The sequence below is a fragment of the Populus trichocarpa genome, chromosome 5, assembly GCF_000002775.5.
Source record: "Populus trichocarpa isolate Nisqually-1 chromosome 5, P.trichocarpa_v4.1, whole genome shotgun sequence".
Lineage (NCBI taxonomy): Eukaryota > Viridiplantae > Streptophyta > Magnoliopsida > Malpighiales > Salicaceae > Populus > Populus trichocarpa.
This window is the reverse complement of record NC_037289.2, coordinates 12713869-12719377: the sequence shown is the minus strand read 5'-3', so window position 1 is coordinate 12719377 and position 5509 is coordinate 12713869. Positions and strand designations below refer to the sequence as shown.

Below are 5509 nucleotides of genomic sequence, written 5' to 3'. Positions count from 1 at the left end.
TTTAAGGACTAAACGTAGAGAACTGCTATTAAGGGCAGAGCAATGGTAGGACATACTGAAACTGAATGATTGCATATTCCAAGAGGCTTCAAATCTTGTTTCTCAAGACTATCAGTCCAAAACTTTTTTGTCAAAATATACATCAATTAAAATCACATAACTAATCAAATACCAATTCAAGTGTGGCAAGTGATGTAAGAATTGTTCCACTAATTATTTCCCCTTAAGCTAATAAGAGAGCCCATCGGAATATCCAATCACTCAGAAAATTATAAGAAAGAAAAATTCCAGTTCATCTACTTAGAAACATCTATGGACCACATAAAATGAAAGCATATAGAAATAAACTTTAAGGCTCAAGAACTCATCAAAAGCCATATAAGCAGTTAAAAACTGTTCTGCTATCAAGTATTTTCAGGATCTCATCTCAGACTCCATAAATTCCTTACTTGCTTTAATAGGAAAGGGCGGGACAGAACGGAAAAAAAAGTCACCAACATAATAACAATCACCCTTCATGGCTACTACAAATATTAGATAAAAACCAAAAAAAAAAATAAAAAAAAATCAACCAAAATGATGAATATAGAAAGAACTGGAAAATGTATGGAAAATTAGGGAAAAACATGCATCATTTCCAATAATGATCATTTCCGACAAATATTAAAATGAGTACCAGCAACATTTTAGCCTTACATACATGTTAAAGAAATGGCATCAAAATGCTTCCATTTTCTATCTCCTCTGCGTTCTGATGTGAGTAAACCAAAAAAACCCATCATTGATGAAGAATCATATGCTTCTTCTTTCTCCCCCCTCCTCGTCTTCCTTTAAAAAAATGAAAGAAAGAAATAAAAACAAGAACAATAATAATAAAAAAAAAACAGAGGGATGTGAGTCTTCTTTCTTTTTTTTTCGCTTTTTTTTTCAGAGAAAAAAACTATGTACATATTTTTGCCTGGCTCCATCCTGTCTGCCCTTTAAGCACCTACAGTGTAACTGGGTCTCTTCTCTCTATTTATGAAAGCGCCAAAATGACCCTTGATTAACGAAGGCAAAGGAAGAGGGCACCCCATGGTGACCAAGGGCAGCTTGGTTACCACATAAAAAAGCAGCCATTGCAGAACAGTGTAACTCAACCAAGCCCAACAAACACATAGAGATAGAGCTGCTGGGTTTGTGTGTTGGGGTTTTTTTTAGAGAGAGAGAGAGAGAGAGAAAGGAAATGAAGGAAGTAATTAAAGAAAGAGATGGGCGATGAAAAGACAAAATTATACATATTATTTTTCAACCATACTTCTCAATCATTTTTCCCACACAATTTCTACTTGGAGTAATGTATGTTCCTTAAGAATATTTTCTTCTACTTGAAATAATAATTTAAAAGTAAAATCCTATGGGAGCATTAATTCATTATCTTGATTAACTACGAAGGGTTAGCAAGAGCTTTAGGCTCCATTTTATATTATACTACGGTATGATTGATTGAATATATTTTTAAATTAATTATAATTTTAAAAGTTGTTTTATTGGGTTAATTGAGAATTAAATTTAATATTAATTTTTTATTTTATTTTTTATAAGCTTATCAAGATCTCATGATTTGGATAATGAATTTAACATGTTAATCCAAGTTGATTCAATATATTGTCATCTCAATAATTATTTTTTAAAAAAAATCATCTTGATTTTTTAAGTCAAATTATGTTTTTATCAATCGTTTAGTTATTTTGAATTTGTCAAGTCAACTAGGTCATATAAGATTAATTCTCATATAGTTTTTTGTTTTTTTGCTAAAAAATACATTTACAACACCTAAATATATTTTTTTTACATTAAAGAAATTTTGGATTCTACCCTCCGTGTAGCACGAGCAATGATTTAGTTTATGTACCAATCTCTTAGCATAACATCTTGAGTTTATTTTCATATGGAAGATCGACGATGTGTTGTTTTCTTTTCCAGAAAGCATTAGGTAAGTCTGAACATATATATATATCAAAATCATTCATAACGACAATAATTTACTTATGAATTTTAAATCAACTGTAATGACGGTCAACCAGATGTAAATCATAGTCGACCACAATGGTGGGAAATCAATATGAGAATTTTAAATTGATCACAATTGTGGCATTAAAAAGATGTTAGTTAAGCTAGCCACATGAGTAAAGGTTATGGATTGAAAGGGTATTTTGCCGGTGCATGATTGGGGCTGTAAATTTATAAAGAGATTAATTAATACTTATTGGAACAAATGGAAAATGTGTAGAAGCTGACAATGACATAATATTATAATAAATGAAATGCATAGGCAATAAACATTTTGGGAATGAAAATAGATTATATGCCCCGAATAAACATGAGATCGAAGTAAAGAGACCTCGATGAATAATGGAGACTCAGTACGAAAAGAAATGAATAAATAGTGGAAATAATAATAAATGTGACATTTAAGGGAGAACATGATCTTCATAAATAAATGTAAAGATATTGTTGAAGTCGAAATCAGAGTTATGAAATTTAGGTTAAAATTCATAACGTTAGCAAAATTGGAGACGGGTTTCAATGGATAAAAGAATTGTTTTGATAAATTAGTGATGAATGGGGTAATACTGGATTTAATGAGTAAAAAATTAGGGAAAATTTCATGATGATCTAAGTGAATAAATTAATACAAGAAATTCAGATTTCAACGTAAACGACACAAACTATCCAGTTTTATGGTATTGATCATATCTCTCAATCCGACTGTTGGATCGAACTAGAATTTAGTAAGGAATCTCCAAACTTATTGTTTTATCTTGGGTTAACCTGAAATCGGGAAGGCTAAAACTAGAGTTGTTGATCAGATAGTTAACAACAATAAATAAATGAGGAATTGTGGAGGGGTAAAATGGTAACTAAGCCAAAATCCCTTCTTTCATTTCTATTTAGGGCCAGCTGCAGCTAAGAGGGCAGAAACTAGTCTTCATCTCATCCTTCTATCAAACTTAAGCTCATCCTCTCTAATGGTGAGTTGTGAGAGATTAAGAGTGAGCATGGTGAAAGAAAACAAACTTATGAAGTACTAAAGAGAGAGAAGAACAAGCTTGACCATAGCTAAGGCTTGAGAGAGAAACAAAAGAAAACTTGAAAGGAAAAAGAGAAGACAAAAATCTTGATAAGAGACTTATAAATTGAACTCAAAACTTGATTGGTAAGGTGTTTTTATCAATTATTTTGTTGTTTTATTTATTTTAAGAAGAAAAAACATTAAACCCCTAAAATTTAGATTATAGGATTGATGAGAAGTGTTTGAGAAATGGATAAGTTGAAGAACATTAGTTATGTTAGCATAAGAAGGGTAAAAACAAGAAGAAATCATAGGAAAAATTGAAATAAACCAAAGAAGAACACTCCCTCTTAGATTCAGCCATGGGTAGAAAATGAGCAATTAATGGGAATTTGTGTGAAACTTATAAATATGTGCGGCCTTGTGATGAATATAAATGGAAGATTATGTTAAAATTAGTTGTTAGTTGTGTTAAAAAATTAATTATATGATCTTTTTATGTAAAGGAAGTGTTAGTATGTTATGTTAGGAAGGAACTAACACGAATAGGTGTATAAGGGTTGTTCTGATGGCCTAAATGTGCATGAACAAGGGTTGTTGTGACAACCATGAATTAGTGTGTGTAGGGGCTGTTTTGATGGCCTAAATGTGCATGAGCCATGAACAGGTGTTTGTAGGGGCTGTTTTGGTGGCCTAAATATGCATGAAGAAGGGCTGTTGTGATAGCCATGAATAAGTATTTGTAGGGGTTGTTTTGGTGGTCTAAATGTGCATGAAGGAGGGTTATTGTGACAACCATGAATAAATATGTGTAGGGGATTTTTTGGTTGCTTAAATGTGCATAAAGAAAGGCTATTGTGACAACCATGAATAGGTGTGTGTAAGGGTTATTTTAATGGCCTAAATGTGTACGAAAAAGAGTTATTGTGACAACCATGAAATTTGTGTGCGTGAGGGTGGTTTTGATGACCTAAAATGGTACAAGTATGGGTTGTCGTGACATCCATAAATGAGTGAGATTAGGGGTTACAACTTAATTGAATTATTTTGACATTAGATCATAAAGATTATTGTGCGAAGGAAATTTGGAAGAAAACTCACGTCCTTTTTAATGCCATGTTTGACCAACCATAGAAATGGAGGGAGATTTGAATTATGTCTTGAATTATTTGATGATTGCATGAAATTATGTTAATTAGTGTGTTTGATAATTGGATTTAGACATTGAAAATAGTCAATAAAAAACTGAGTTATTTGGTCACTGAAAATCATCAACGAAAAACTGAATCATTTGGACACTAAAATCAGTAACGAAAAACTGAGTCACTTAAACACTTAAAATCAGCAATGAAAAACTGGGTCGTTTGGACACTAAAAATTGTTAACAAAAAAATAGAATCGTTTGGAAACTGAAAATCATTAACGAAAAACTAAATCATTTGGACACTTATAATTGGTAATGAAAAACTAAGTCATTTGAACACTGAAAATTATCAATGAAAACCTATGTCGTTTGGACATTGAAAATCATTTGGACATTGAAAACTATCAATGAAAAATGGAGTTATTTGGACATTAAATGTTAGTGTAAATGGATTCTAATTTAATGAATTGAAGTGATAAATAAAAATAGTTTATCCATGAACTTGTTGATGATACTAATTAAGCATGTGAATTAATAGATGTGATTAATGGATCAGAAAGGTTTGAGTATTGATTCAGGATGTTTTATTGGAATGTAGGAGAAGCATTCAGAGAATGACCTCACTTCTCAAGAACATGTATAACCGGAGTTCAAGGTAAAGATCGTCCCCTTACTTCTGTAATTATTTAAATTTTTGTACTGCTAGAATCTAACAAACATTATATGTATATGGGCATGAAAAATATTGCTATATAAATATTGCCTATAGGCATGAGAAATAGTGATATGTGTATATTGCCTACGGGTATGAAAATTTATGTGATGTGAATATTGCCTACAAGCAGGAGAAATATTATCATTTTGTAAATGTTGTCAATGGACATGAGAAATATTATTATTGTGTGAATATTGTCTACGGGCATGAGAATTATTGTGATGTGAAATTGCCTATAAGTAGGAGAAATATTGTCATTGTGTAAATATTGCCTAAGGGTATATATATGAGTTGTTATCTACCGCAATGATAGACGTCTACATAAAGAAAAAATAAAAACTGATTGGTTGACATGTTGAGAGCTACTAGCATTTGTGTTCAGATATCTAGGATACTTTACTTTGATTAGCCGATGGCTAGTGGCATCTGTGTTCAAATGACCAGGATAATCTATTTTGACTAACTGATAGCTAGTAACATCTATGTTCAGATGGCCAAAATAATTTACTTGACTAGCTGATGGCTAGTGACATCTTTGTTCAGATGACCAGGATAATTTATTTTGACTAACCAATGGTTAGTGGCATTTGTGTTC

The 5509-nt window shown here is 31.6% G+C and overlaps 1 long non-coding RNA gene across 1 annotated transcript; it reads right to left on the bottom strand.

The window, feature by feature from the left end:
• Positions 1 to 634: 634 nt before the first annotated feature.
• On the bottom strand, positions 635 to 1256 carry LOC112327434 (uncharacterized). The gene is made up of 2 exons (XR_008059327.1): positions 949 to 1256; positions 635 to 828 (listed from the first exon to the last, which is right to left on the bottom strand). It is a non-coding gene; the product is annotated as an uncharacterized LOC112327434 (long non-coding RNA).
• Positions 1257 to 5509: the final 4253 nt, after the last annotated feature.